Raw genomic sequence first — 15,232 nt, forward strand, 5'->3', positions numbered from 1 at the left:
ACAACTACTGCTGTTCATGAGTCCATTGATGGAATCACTGTATCAATTCTTGAGTGCCTTCTAAGATTCAGTTTAACTGTAACACTGTCTAAGTTATTGAGTTTAAGTGGCACTAAAAAATATAGTGGTAACTAGGACTAGTCCTTGGAGAGGAACATCATGCTTGGAAGGGTTGAGGAACAGCACAAGAGAGGAAGACTCTAGATGAGATGGATTGATTCAATGACTGAAGTAAAAGGGATACGTGTGTCAGAGACAATATAGTTGGCTCAAGATAGAACAGAATTCAGAGCTGTTGTACATAGGGTAACAAAAAATTGTAAGCCACTTGAGAGCATATGATAACAACAGCAATCACAACATCAACAGATCTATATATAAGAATGGAAGTTAGAAGTAAGGCCACTTTCTCCCGTAATATTGAGTTTCTACAATCTAGAAAGCTATCTTCTCTACAACATAGTCATAAATACGATCTGAGTCATGGGATGAATTATGCAGAGAGTTCAATAGTATCTGGATTCATATGTAGGAAATTATCTATCTGGGGGATATTTCATTACTAGCACAAATCCTTCTCCTCTTGCTACAATTTTTTTAACTTTTGTTGTGAGTCATCCAATATGTCAACTTGAACTGTACATGATGTGGTAACACAAATATGAAAGAAAAAAAATAGAGTTATAGAAGGAAACAGAGAAAGGAAGATACATAGGAAAAATAAAGAAAGAAAAAGGAAACCCTGTGAAATGCATACTCTTAATCTCTATCATAGTGGATAGAAAGTTAATGTGACTCAGCCAAAAGTGGGTGATTTTAATCTGCAGTCCTCAGGCCTGGTATTAATTGTTTTTGGTCAAACATTCTTCTAAGTGGTATAGCACTGGTCTGTCCATTTGCCGTACAGAGGTAACTCGTGGTTGCTGTGACGCTGTGCACTGATACTGATGTGCCAAATATGATAGTGGATACCCATGGTGGATGGTGCTTGGTGGAGTTCCCTGATTACAGCAAGCTTGGAAGCAGGAGTGACATCCACTTCTGAAATAGCTTGCCTCTGGAAACTCTATGAACTTGGAGAAACGATGAAAGTTATACAAGTGTTCAGGTCTTTTATTCATAGGGTCACTATGCATTGTATACAACTCAGTAGCACTTAACAATGACAACATCTTTATCTCAGTTTTTATTCTTTTTGAATAAGCTCAAATAAAATAGTAAGTTAAAATAATTTTAAAGTAGAAGATACACTTCTTAATAGTTATCGATACTAAATTAGAAAGGATAATGTTATAGATGTCAATTTTTTTTCTTGAATCACATAGGATTATTTAAGTAATATTTACAATACAGGTAAAGAAATATGCTTTGATGTTTTACATGAAGAATACCTACTCACACTGAAATATTACTATTTTCTGTAGCTGAAAATGATAATTGTATTGAGAAATAGGAAATTGTATTACCAATATTAATTTTATAATGCTCTTCACATGAGTGATGTATTTACAAGAGTAATAGATTATTTATGTTAGACAAGTAATGCCTTGCAATTTACAATGATAGTTGCAATTATTAACACTGAAAATATTTGAAGGCTTTTATGTTCAGACATATGCAGATGGACACTGAAACCTGATGATTAGTTTTGTGTGACTGAGGAAAATTGCATTAAAAGTGAAAAAGGTAGAGCACTAGCAGAGGAAGTTTGATGTGCCAAAGTTGTAAGACATTGCAAAAGACTTATTCAAACCTTAACTCTGTGCCCAGTTCTCTTCTCTTGCAAACCCAGTTTTAGCAAACTCTTTACTGTTACTATCTGCCACAGAGTTTATTCTAATAGCAACTCTGTATTAGTGTAACTGCCTCATGGGGTTTTCTAGAGGATCTAGATCATTTGTTTTCTTCTACAGGACAGTTGCTGGACTTTCAGTTAGCACCTTAGCACTGGAAACATTGGGTCACCGAGATAATTTTTGCAAACTTTATCCAACTTGAATTACCTGAACTTTCAACTTCAACAGAGTTGGCTGGAGACTGATGCAAAATGGAGCCACAACCAAAGTAGGAGGCCTTTGTCCCAGCTTTCTGGAGAGTGAAGTAGAGTACAGGAGTAGGAGAGAGTGTTATAATTGGTAAGCCTTAGAAAGTTTTAACAACCAACGCATGCCATGAAGCTGAAGGTCAAAGAACCTATAGGCACACTTGAGAAGCTGTTCTAAATGAAGTGTTGTATCCTGTTTTTGAACTGAATTGTAACCTATTAGCTTCCCTAAAAAATCTCATTAGCATTTTCATCCCAACGAGATTCACTGCTATGGAAACATTATAGAGGATCACTATGAGTTGTAATAAAAGCAATACCAGTGGGTTTAGTTTGGTTTAGTTCTGTGAGTTCTGTGTGACCATTACGCTAAATTTGTAGACCCATTAGTGCCGTAATGAGGGGTCTGAGAAGACTGACTTATGTTAGAATTGGTAGAAGTAGGTGCAGGGAGTGTACAGCATGGATGACTTCATAGAAATAATTTTTGTTTTCTTAATATTAGGGATGAAGATTGATTTCCCTTGTGGGGTTTGTAGAGGTTACATAATGCTACACATATTTCAGTCACTCTCCTTCTGCAAACAGAAAACAAACATTCGTCAGTATGCATATGTTGTGCTTATGATTAAAAAAATGCTAGGATCAGATTTTTAAATGTGTGTAACATCAGAACTGGGAAGAATTTCTGAAAGGGAAATTAAGTTGCAAAAGGCAAATTTTGGAACAAAGAGTACTTGGAATATAATTTTACATTAATAACATGCAATCCAAATAATTTTTGTCATTGTTAAATTTTGAAACTCTGAATTAAACATTTTTACTTTGATTTAATAGGTGACATGGAGAAAGACAATTTTAAGCAAGAGAAAGTCATATCAACTATAATTTATGTACTATTAACTAAAGAACATGATATAGACCCCTAATCGTAAAATGGATTCTAAAACTAGGAGATAAATGACAAAAAAATTAAATTTATGATATTTAAGGAATTTTATATTATTGCTTTATATGTGACTAATTTCAAAATTATGAGTCATCCTACTGTGCAAAAGGAGCCATGAAAGACGAATACATTAGTCTTGTAATCTCAGGAGTACTATGTTCTTTAACCAGACTACATAGCCTGAGAATTAGATCTTCAAACTATAGATAAATTGGATTGGATTTATTAGTATAGGAAAATTTTATTATATTTAAATTACACATTGAGCTTGGGGAAGCATTCTGGTATAATGTGAGTCTTGAATTGTCCAGAAGACAGCTTATATAGTATAAAAATAGACAGTTACGGATGTGAGATGAAAACCCAAATACATTCAAAAAATGAAGAATGTGCATTCACTGCTAGGGACAAAAGTCATTTGAAATTATTTTTCAATCAGTTTATCCTTGGATTAAGGAAATATCCTCTTATTGCAGCAGAGATATATGGATTTGTTTGGGTTTTTTTTTCCCCCCCAGAAATCTTGTGGGATAGATTCAAATAATCAGGTTATATAGGAAGAAACATGTTGTCTAAATGTAGCATGTATTTTCACCATGAATTCTACCAAGAATATGACCTCTTCTGAATAAATTATATAAAATAATTTCTACATGGGAGCTCTCCTGGCTAAGGAGTGAGTTGCCCCACTATCCTAAAGGCAGATAATTTTTTTTCTCTCACTGCTGGATCATGAAGATTAAAATAGGAAATCTCCATCCAGGTGATTTTTCAGCCTCTGAAAACCAGGTAGAGAGTAAGCTTTAATTGGGCCGCACGTGACAACAGTGAGTCGTTGAGTTGAACTGATATTTACTGAAAGAAACCAAAGGAGCTCTGATGGCATAACTCATAGATGCCATCCAAGAGGATGTAGTATCTAGATAGAGTGCAAATTCATCACCAATTCCTTGAAAAAGAGATGAACAGTTTTATCCTGTCAAGCTTAGAAACTTGATAGTCATTTTTTAATCATAAATAAATCATTATCAATGATTTTGGTGCATTTTAAGAGAATTATGTATGTTATCTCAGAGATGCTGTGCCACATATGTGACAAGTACAGGGTCCAATGCATTTTCTATATCATATCTAAATAAAATCCTACATTTTTACTAATATTAAACTATGAAAATCTTTTTTCATAATACTACGTTATGGTAGAACGATTGATTGTACTTATGTGAAGCCTATGCTTAGACCAGGAGGTAGTTATCGGAACAGAGCAAGGAAACACTGCGTGGTTCAAAATTGGGAAGGGTGTGTGTCAACGATATGTCCTATCTCCATATCTTTTCAATCTATATGAGGAACAGATTATTCAGGAGCCTGGGCTCTATGAGGAGAAGTGTGGCATCAGGATTGAAGTAAGACGCATCAACCATCTGCATTATGCAGACGACAAAACACTGCTTGCTGAAACTGAGAAGGACCTGAAGTGCTTGCTGCAGAAGGCCAAGGACTTCAGCCTTCAATATGGATTAAAACTCAACATTAAGAACTCAACATTAAGATTCTCACTACTGGGTCAGAGATTGAGATTGTTGACAGCTTCAGTTTGCTTGGAGCTACAATCAGCACTCTTGGTACCAGCAGCCAGGAAATTAAAAGACGAATTACATTGGGAGAGTCTGCTGTTGGAGACCTCTCCAAAGTACTGAAGAGAAGTGATGACAGTCTGGAGACTAAGGTGCACCTGATACAGGTCATGGTCTTTGCCATTACTTGCTATGCATCAGAGAGCTAGACAATGACCAGGGATTATAGAAGGAAAGTTGATACCTTTGATCTGTGGTGCTAGAGAAAAGCATTGAATAACCTATGGACTTCTAGGAGAACAAACAAGTTTGTTCTGGAGGGGGTGAAGCCTGGCATGCCTTGGAGGCAAGAATTCTGAAGCTTCATCTGACATACTTTGGACATGTTGCAAGGCAAGATCAGTCCTTGGAGAGGGACATCATGCTTGGGAGTGTGGAGGGGCAGTGCAGGAGAGGAAGACCCTTGATGAGATGGATTGATTCAGTCACTGCGGTAATGGGAATAGGTGTGTTGGAGACCATATGATTGGCAAGGGATAGAGCAGGATTTAGGGCTGTTGTACATAGGGTTGCTATGAGTCGCAGGAGACTCAATGCACATAAAAACAATAACAACAAGTTATGACAATCTTTACTCATACTAAATACAGTTTCCAACACTTAATAATATTTCTAAATAAAACCCAAAATATTTATGAATATTAAGCTATAATTGACTTTGTATTCATCTTCATCATATAGAACAAGTTTTAACAAATAATCAAGTTGTATAATACTGTAGATAAAATATTATGGATGAATGATTATCAAAATGAGCCAAACAATTGCATGAGCATTCAGAAATTGAATCTGTTTAAATTGTTAAATCTGCTTAAAATTTTTCAATGCAAATTTTTAAAAGAAAAGTAATAATAATAATAATAATAATAATAATTATTATTATTATTATTGGATATTTATGTACCATTGCATCAAATTTGACTCATAGCTAAGCTACCAGTGGGTTTTCAAAGCATGGGAATTGGTGGTTCATCTTTCTCCCACAGAGAAGCTGGTTTATGATAACTATGAATAGGATTGACAGTTTGACTCCTTACAACTGAGCCATCAGAATTTCCATAATAATAATAATAAGGGCTGTGATAATCGATTGGTGCTCAAAACTGGAATGTGACAAGTGCCATGACATCAACCAATGGGAAACCTTTCTGTGCCTCTTTGACTGTAGATCATCCTCTCAAAAGGGTATCAGAATAAATCAAGTTATGCATGTGCACTCTGATACAAGTCGAAGTCAATATTTATCACTGCTTCGCTATCTTTTAGAAAATGTTTAGGTGGCTTTTATTACTCAAAGAAATTTTTATTGGTTGTTGTTTCTGTTAAGTGCCCGAGTTGTAGGCCACTCATAGTGACCTTGTGAATGAAAGACCTGGACATTTGCATAACTTTTCCTTCCTTCAGGTTCATAGGGGTTCCAGAGGCAAGTTGTTACGGAAGTGGATGCCACTCCTCCTTCCAAGCTTATTTTAATCAGGGAGCTCCACCAATCACTGTCCACCATGGGTAACCATTCTTGTATTTGACATATCAGTGTCACAGTGTTTAACTTCACGGCAGCCACAAGTTACCTCTGTACAGCAAGTGGGAAAACCAGAGCTATACAACCAAGAATAATGTTTCACCAAAAACAATTAAAAACAGGCCTGAGTGCCGTGGATTACAATCACCCACCTTTGGCTTGGTAGTATCACTTTCTGTCTAGTAGGCCAACTGTTTCTCTCTATGCTGTTGTTGTTAAGTGCCATGGAGTCTTAGGCGACTTATAGCGACCTTCTGAGCAAAAGACCTGGACACTGGTGTAACTTTTGTCCTTTCTCCAGGTTTACAGGGTTTTTGGAGGCAAGCTTGTAAGCAGAAGTGGCATCCACTTCCGAAATAGCGTGCTACCTTTTTATTGGTACATGTAAGAAAAATCTGAGCATATCCAAAATTTGTGGTGAATTTAGGAGAAAAGGGATCGTGGTTGTTATGTACCCTCGAGTCACCTGGGACTCATAGAGATCCTAAGTACAGCAGCCCTGAACACCGCTTTTCCTGAAGTCTCACTAATTCCGACATACTAGCCTCCATTGCCCCAGTTACTTTATCAATCCATCTCTTCTGGGGTTTTCCTCTTCATCACTGTCCCTCAACCTTTCCAAGCATGATGTTGTTTTCCAGAGATCAGTCTCTCCTGATCACATTCCCAAAGTATGTTTCAAAAGCTTAGCCTTCATCGAGAAATTTGGTTTCATCCTCTCCACACCATACCTATGTGTTTTCTTGATAGTCCATGGTATATTCAAGACTCTTCTCCAGCACCACAACTTGAAGGCATTGGTTTTTCTTTTGTCATTCTTCATCATTGTCCAGCTCTCTGAAGCATAACAAGTTACTGAGAAGATGATGGCCTGGATTAGGTGCACTTTAGTCTCTAGACTGACATCGTTGCTTTTCAGTTCTTTGGAGAAGTCCCTGACAGTGAATTTGCCCAACAAAATTCATCTTTTGATTTCCTGACTGCTGGTGCCAAAAGTGTTGATTGTGGAGCCTAGTGAGCTGTAACTGTTAACAATGTCAGTCTCTTCTCCATCTATTATGGTGCTATCAATTGGCCCAGTGGTGGGAATCTTTGTCTTCTTGATGTTGAGCTTCAATCCATAATGAAGACTACAGTCCTTGACCTTTTGCAGCAAGTGCTTCAGATCCTCCTCAGTTCCAGAAACCAAGATTTTGCCATCTGCAAAACACAAGTTGTTGATGAGTCTTCCTCCAATCCTGATGACACATTCCTCCTCCTAAAACCCTGCTTCACAAATGATCTCTTCTGCATACAGATTGAGAAGGTTGGGGGACAGGGTGCATCACTGACACACCCATTTCCTGATTTTAAACCATGCAGTGTTTTCATGCTCTGTTCTAACAGGGCTCCTTCCTGGCCCAAGTATAGGTTGCATATTAGCACAATCAAGTGTTCTGGATTCCTATTTTCCTCAAATTAGCCACAACTAATATGAACTTTGCAAAGTCCTTAAATGTCTGACATGAAATGATAAACATAAACTTGCTACAAAAACCCCAGCACCAAAGGTATAGAAAAATGATGAGAAGATCTTATCCAGAAATTGAAGATTGAACAGTCCATACAAGAGGAGTTAGGTTAATAAAGATATGTGTCATAAATTGACCTCAACTTGGACTACATAAGTTCAACCTTTTTTCCCTAAAAAGTTACTTTAGTTATAAAATATTTTTAGATACTTTATAATTTTTGTTCAATTTATACATTGAGGAATCTGTTATGTGTATTTCTATTGCCAACCTACTTATCTCTCCTAGAAGAAAGGTCTCCAAACTCTTGACCACTGCACTAACCCTCCATGTTTGCACTCTGCTTTTATCTCGAATTGTCTTATTTTACTCTATGTTGGCCTTGTTAGCAGCTCCAAATCATTCTGATTTAGAGAAAATGAGATTTAAATCTAAAATAAATACAATCATAAATACAAATTATATTTGAAATAGAAAATGAGTAAATCTTCACGTTTCTGAGAATTATTCAGCAAAGAAACATTTGGTGAATGACGAAATGGAATTGCAGTAGGAATACTAATGAGCTGAGATACTCCATATGCATTCTATCTTTCCTATAAAAGTAGAATCCTAGTACTTGCTGAATATAACACTCAAGAATGCTCACTAAATATATTTTCATTGCTTTTGTTCTTTTAATTTACTTTTTCTTTTCTTTTATTTTTTAAATAAAAACAGCCCCAAAACCAAAAAGCTGTTTTTATACTTCTGCTTTAAAATCACACTAAGTGGCTTAGGCTGAATTCTCTAGAGAATCAAAACCAATGAAGCACAAATAGACATAGGCTGGTAATAGATATTTATCGCAAGAAAATTGCTCATTTGCTTGTAGGGTGGCAAGTGTCAAGTCCTTAGATCACTCATCAGGCCTGAGTCTTCTCCTATTCACATAGCTATAGGGGCTGATAAATCTAAGATTGGTAGGAAGTATAGCAGGCTGCTGACTCCAGCCCAAAGAATCACAGGCGATGAAGCAGCTGTAGAAACCAGATAAAACCAAAAACTAAAGACATTTCCCAGAAAGTTTATTTAATACATATTTAATAGAGGCCAAACAACTGAGAAAACTACCTTAACATTGGATCAAGCTGTGATCAAATTAAGTGTGTTGTATCTCACTTAATTCCTCTTATGTGAAATCAGGTTTGATCATATTAGGCCATAAGTAGGAGTGATTATATCACTAAATTGCTGTTATAATTAGCAACTGCCAAATTAGAGAATCACAGACTAGTTGATACATGATTTTAACTATTCTATCAAATTTAAGCACAATTTAAGGTTTTATTGTTACTATTGTTTTTGAGGATACATTCAACAGAATATACACCAATTTGATAATATTCAACTCAATACCATTAACTACTTAAATTACACATATATTATCACCTCTCTTTTCCAAGAACACAGTTGTTGTTGTATATCTGACTCATAACTGAAATTCTACAAGATTTTCAGAGACAGGACATCACATCGGAGGATATTTTTCCATCTTTCTCCTATGGAGCACTTGGTGGATTTGACTGAGTCTTTGGGTTAACAGCACAACTGCTTACCACCAAGTCACAAAAGTTTCCTTCTCCCATTAACACAGTGTTAATGTTACTCTAAAATATAGCCATGGAGTATAAGCTACTTTATTTTACGTTGTTTTGACCCTAAATATCATATAGAAAAGGGAATCTTAATGATGCAATAATTGAAGTGTTTAACTGCTAATGAAAAGTCCGCTCAGAGAACCTGATAGTCACACTCTCGGAAGGAGGATGTTGTGATTGGGATCCCTAAGATTTAATACACTGGATCCCCATAAGAAATTCTACTCTCTTATAATGTTTCTTTGTATCAGAATCTACTCAGTGACCATGAGACTTTTGTTTTAGGTTATTCAGAATTTTATTTATTAAATAAATAACTTTGCATCATAAATGCAGATAAAAAAATTAACCTCAACAGAAAAAGGAAGTCTTCTAGAATAATTACTTGAAGTAGTTACATAACTAGATCTAGAGTTACTCTGATCCAGAGAATGTAATCAAGATAAAAGTGTCATGAAGAGAATATTAAGTGTACATTGAGAAAGAACAAGGAAAATATCCCTAAGTAAATGTTAAAATGTTTAACAGAGCAAAGATGCGGGTTATTGAGTATATATCTGCATTCTGCTTCATGGGTATGTGTGTAGGGGATATATCACAGAGAAAACATTCTCTTGCTCTGTCAAAAATCTTGATATGTATGAGGTCTTGTAAGTAGGAAGAATCAGCAAATAAGATAATAAAACAGTAAACAACGTCTTGTGAAGTTGTTGTTATGTGCCATCTAGTCACCAGAGACTTTAGGTACATTAGTTCTGAAGGCTGCCCTATCCTGAGCCAGTCTCATAATCTTTGATAGACCTAATGCCATTTCTTCAGTCATTGGGTCAATCCATCTCATTGTGGCTATTCTTTTCCTGTGCTGTCCTTTCACCCATACAAACATGATGTCCCTTTCCAAGGACTGGTGCCTCCTGCCAAAGTATGTGAGATGGAGCTTCAAAATTCTTTCCTCCAGGGAGTAGCCTGGTTTCATCTTCTCTAGGAGAGAGATGTTAGTTCTCCTGACACTCCATGTTATGTTCAACACCCTTTTCCAGCGCCACAATTCAAAGGCACTGATTATTCTTCTATCACCTTTAGTTATTGTCCAGCTCTCTGGTGCATATTAAGTAAATGTGAAGACTGACATCATTGCTCTTCAGTACTCTAGATAGAGCAGACTTTCGCAATGCAATTTGTCTTTTGATTTCCTGACTACTGGTGCCGAGAGTGTTGATTGTGGAACCAAGCAAGCTGAAACTGTTAACAATCTCAATCTCTTTTGTTTTGTTTTGGTTTTTTTTTTTTTGTTTTTTAATAGGAAAATTTGCATTTTAATGTCACATTCAATTTCAGGACTTTTCAATCCAAGAGAAAAAATCAACTGAGACATGTCATGAGTTCAGGATTATATATATTACAATTTGCCTTGTTATAATACATTTGTGGCTTTATGATAAAAATAACTCAGGGACAATCTCAATCTCTTGAACATCTGCCCCCAAGACTTCTCCTCTAACTTATTCTTGCAGTTGGTAGGCTTCAGCCAAACCCTTCCTCCTTTTTCTCTCTTCCCTAGAGCCTGAACAAGGCACAATGAAAATGCTGTTATGTGTGTCATTTAAAAGTTTTCATTTCAGAACAAAAGCTAGGAATACAGAGGATGATGCATGAGAGCCCTTTGTCTTCGGGCCCTCCTAAGGCATCGTCTGTCATTACTGTCTTCTCCAGCTGGGCAGGGAGAAAACTGTTTGGGTTTTGTTGTACCTTCCCAGAGAGCTGGGAAAAAGACAATCAGTAAGAACGACTGTGTTCATAGATCCTAATCTACTCCCAACCCTCTATTGAACCAGGCCCTGGCAGCAGTCTTAGAGCTCCTGGAGGCAAGAGGTACTTATGTTTCCCTTCTAGAACTTTGAACCAACTTATCCTTATTCAAACTCCTGGCTGAGAATTTCCTTTTCCACTCAGTATGCTGAATTGGAACCTATACTTTTACAAAATCCCTGCAAAAAGAATTCAGAAGTCTAATTACCTGGGAATTTTGTTAACATGCAGACTCCAATACTGTGTATCTGCGTTAGAACACCCATCCAGAATGAAGCCCGGGTCTCCTACAATGCTATTTTAGGTCCTTATCCTCAGTTAAAATGTTCTAAGCTAGTATCCTAAATAAAACAAACAAACAAAAAAAAAAAAACCCCAAAGTAAAAGGGAGGGAGGATCTGAAAGAGGTCACTTTTCTGTCTCTTCTGGGCTGAATAAATTTAACCCAGCATAACAGAGAAAACAAAAGCCTCTGATTTTTAATTTCTCTAAGCCATTCACTTCTAACTAAGGACTTTTCTAAGTCCCTGTCTATCCTGCCCAGCCAGGAAACTTCTAAATCTTCCTTAAACACAAATGTATCCTTTCCACTGCTGGAAAAAGTACCCTAGAAAATCTCTCAGGAACCACTCAGGAAAGGTCTGAAATCATGTCACTTAGCCATCCTGAGTGGGACCTCAACATCACTGGGAGGTTCTGATGATCAGATGCTTACCACCGAGCTTTACTCTCATGTCTCCGAGAAACTTCTTGGAAAGCTACCAACTTAAGCAAAAAGACTGAAGTGGTGCAAGATACAAAGGAATCCCCAGGGGCATATTTGGTGAAACTTAGCCAAACTTTTCAAGTGTACACCTCTTTATGATCCAATGGATCCTGAGAAAACTACAGCCCTTAACCTCATCTTCGTGTCTTAGCCACTGACACCCATAAAAAGCTCCAGAAGCTTGAAGCATTTGCTAGTATGATTACTACTCAATTTTTAGTCTTCTACAATATGTTAATAACCTGATCCTTGCTGCAGACAGATATACTGCCTGCCTGCAAAGCACACACAAACAGTCCTACTTACTCAACAAAATAAAACAAAAAAAGCACTATGAAATGTGTCTCAAAAGAACACGATAAGTCAGCAGTTAGTTACCTTCTTAAGCTTTAAACTCTCTCAAAATACCCAGTAACTGACAGCAGGCCTAGAGAATTCCATTAACATATGCCAGAGCCAGCCAATAAAAATAGCTTTGAAAGTTCCTCAAAATCAGCAGATTATTGCAAATTTTGGATGCTAGGATTTATGAAAGTGATAAGGCCAATTTACACAACAACAGCACACCCAAACCAGCCACTGACTTGGGGTAAAGAAGAATACTATGCCTTTGATATCTTGTGGCAAAAATTAGTCAGTGCCCCAGCATTAGCACTACCTGATGTGAGGAGACCCTTTTGTCTCTTTGTCCATGAGTGGTCCAGGGTAGCCAATGGAGTGCTGACCCACATCCTAAGATCTCAGGCATGTCCAGTCGCTTACATCTCAAAAATTATTAAACAGATATGTCCAAGGCTGATTGTTTATGGTTAATTGTTGCCACTGCACTATAGTAAAAGAAACTAATAAACTCACTTTAGGACAAGACCTCAGCATAACAACCCAGCATACCATGGAAATCCTCTTCTCTGGAGCAGAGGGTAAGTGGATGATCATCACTTGCTCAATATCAAAGCCTGTTACTTAGAAATCCATGCAGCGCCTCCACTACCACCAGAGCTCTAAATCCAGCCACTCAGCTCTAGGAATCTAACGACTCAGCGGAACAAGATTGCAAACAAGTTCTGCAAAGTGGAAACCCTGTTTACCGATGGCAGTAGCTTTATGCATGAAAGAACTCAAAAGACTGGGGCTGCCATCATCGCAAATGACACAGTTCTGCTGTTCAAAAACTTGCCCCAGGGTATGTCAGTACAGAAGGCTGAATTTACTACCCTAATCTGGGCTCTTAAGTAAACGGAAAGTAAGACTGTTAGTATCTATACTGATAGTAATTATACCTTTACAATTATAAATGTACATAAAATACCAAGAAAAATGGCTCATAAATGCTACTGGAAAAACTATCAAAGTACTTCTGAAATTTTAAGCTTTTTACCAGCTGTGTGGCTGTCATCAAAGGTGGTAATAATCCACTGCCAAGAACATCAGACCAGAAAAGAATTTATGGCAAAATGAAGTCACTCTTGTCCACACATCACCCCCCAAACCTTTTGGCCCCTGTCCTGCCAGAAAAGCCTGAGTGCTTGAGACTGAAAAAAATACTTTACAAAAACGGGGGGGGGGGGGGAGGGAAGCCGACTTTAGTCAAAGGGTGGAGAGACCTGCCAAATTCAAAGATATTTACTCCTGAAGTTGTAGCCAGCTTTAGAATCTTAGTGAACTCAAGCCAACATCCCTTAATTGTAAATATCTTCTTGTAGCCATGTGTACTACCTTCTCTGAGTAAATTGAAGCTCTCCCATGTGCATCAAGACTGCTGAAGACGTTGTAAAACTTTTATAGGAAGTAGTTCCCTGTTATGGGTTGCCACTGTCAATTGGCTCAGACAATGACCCAGATTGTGTCTAAAATCTTGCAAATTCCCTCCAAAGCTTTGAGTATCACATAGGAATGGCATACAATCTATAAGTCTCAGAGTTCAGAGCAAGTAAAAAGAATGAACAGAATCTTGAATCTACCCTAGTAAAACTTGTGTCAAAAAAACCCCAAAACAAACCAACAACAAAAACAAAAAACCACAAAACCATAACCATAAAACTCAGACAGAAAAAAATATAGACGTTTCCTTTAAGCCTCCTATGCATATAGTGCACCCTCTACTGTGATGAAATATTGCTTAGAAGGCCACCCCCAATCTTGTCCAAGTGTACCACTGATCTTAGTTAAACCTCTTCCACCTCTCAGAACAATTACTCCAACTTCAAAAAGTAATAGCTCATATCTCTAAAACTATTTTAGTCCAGAACCCTTTCCCATTAATTACCTCTTGTCAAATTTTTCAGCTAGAAAAATCAGTTCTTCTTAAAATGTAAAAGACAAAAATCTTTGCACCCTGTTGAAATAGATCATGACATGTTGTCCTGACTACTCCCACTACAGTCAAAATTATAAGACCTGTAGATTCATTTCTCACTAGTAAAAGCAGCACCTGAGTTGCCAAAATGTACTGTTAACCCAGGATGCACAGCACTCAAGTTAAAGTTCACTAGTCACCATCAACTGCACAATACAGAGACAGTTGACAAACTCATCATGCCATTAGCTGAATTGATAGCCAGCACTCTGCTCTACCCAGTGTGCCTCCTTTCTCTCATCACCAGCCACCAACTGTAATCCTGCCTCCAGCTCTGTCTTCCATGCTGTCAGTATAACCTGTCCTAAGTATAAGCTGTTCTGGCCTTACTTCAAGTCAGTATACAATGAGACTATCATCATCAATGCTTATTTTTTACTCTAATAGCACTTAGTTTGTTCAGATAGTCTCAACAAGTGTTTTCAGGGGTGATAAGTAACAAAGCCTATTCCATATGTCTTAGTCTAAATTCTCCCTGAAATATCTATCATCTTAAGTCTCAGTACAGCCAGATCAGCAGCTCTTTCCAATACAGCATCAAAGGAGATGTTGAAGTACCTTAGCAACTTCAGTATGCCGTTTCCCTTGGGCATAGCCAAAATAGATCCCTAGCCAAGGTTATACTCCAAATCCCATGAAGCTAAAATATCCTGTTTTGTTCCTAGGGATGGAAGTAGGAAGTTGTGTGGTACCTTAAAAAAAACAAACCCATTGCTTTTATGCCAATTAGTCAGGTGTTATTATCCAGGCAGTTTTAGTACCAGAAAATGTTTCATTGGAACCCCTGGTTAACGTCCTTATTCAGTGGAATCTCAAAACCCCTAATACTTTTCTCCCTCTTCCTCCTAATTAGACCATGCATTATTAAACACATAATACAGTTTGTTCAGACAAGGCTTGGGTCTACTAAACTTCTGTTCTTATCTCAGTATTATGAGCCCCTACCAACTTAAAACCCTAACACTCAATGGTTTGAGTGTATATGAAAAGAAAAAGGG

General features: G+C 37.3%; 1 pseudogene; it reads right to left on the minus strand.

The window, feature by feature from the left end:
• The window catches only part of LOC102866693, a 121,081-nt pseudogene extending 109,235 nt beyond the window's left edge, over positions 1 to 11,846 (minus strand).
• Positions 11,847 to 15,232: the final 3,386 nt, after the last annotated feature.

This window comes from Elephantulus edwardii, unplaced genomic scaffold, assembly GCF_000299155.1.
Source record: "Elephantulus edwardii isolate Elephantulus edwardi_28Jun2011 unplaced genomic scaffold, EleEdw1.0 scaffold00029, whole genome shotgun sequence".
Taxonomy (NCBI): domain Eukaryota; kingdom Metazoa; phylum Chordata; class Mammalia; order Macroscelidea; family Macroscelididae; genus Elephantulus; species Elephantulus edwardii.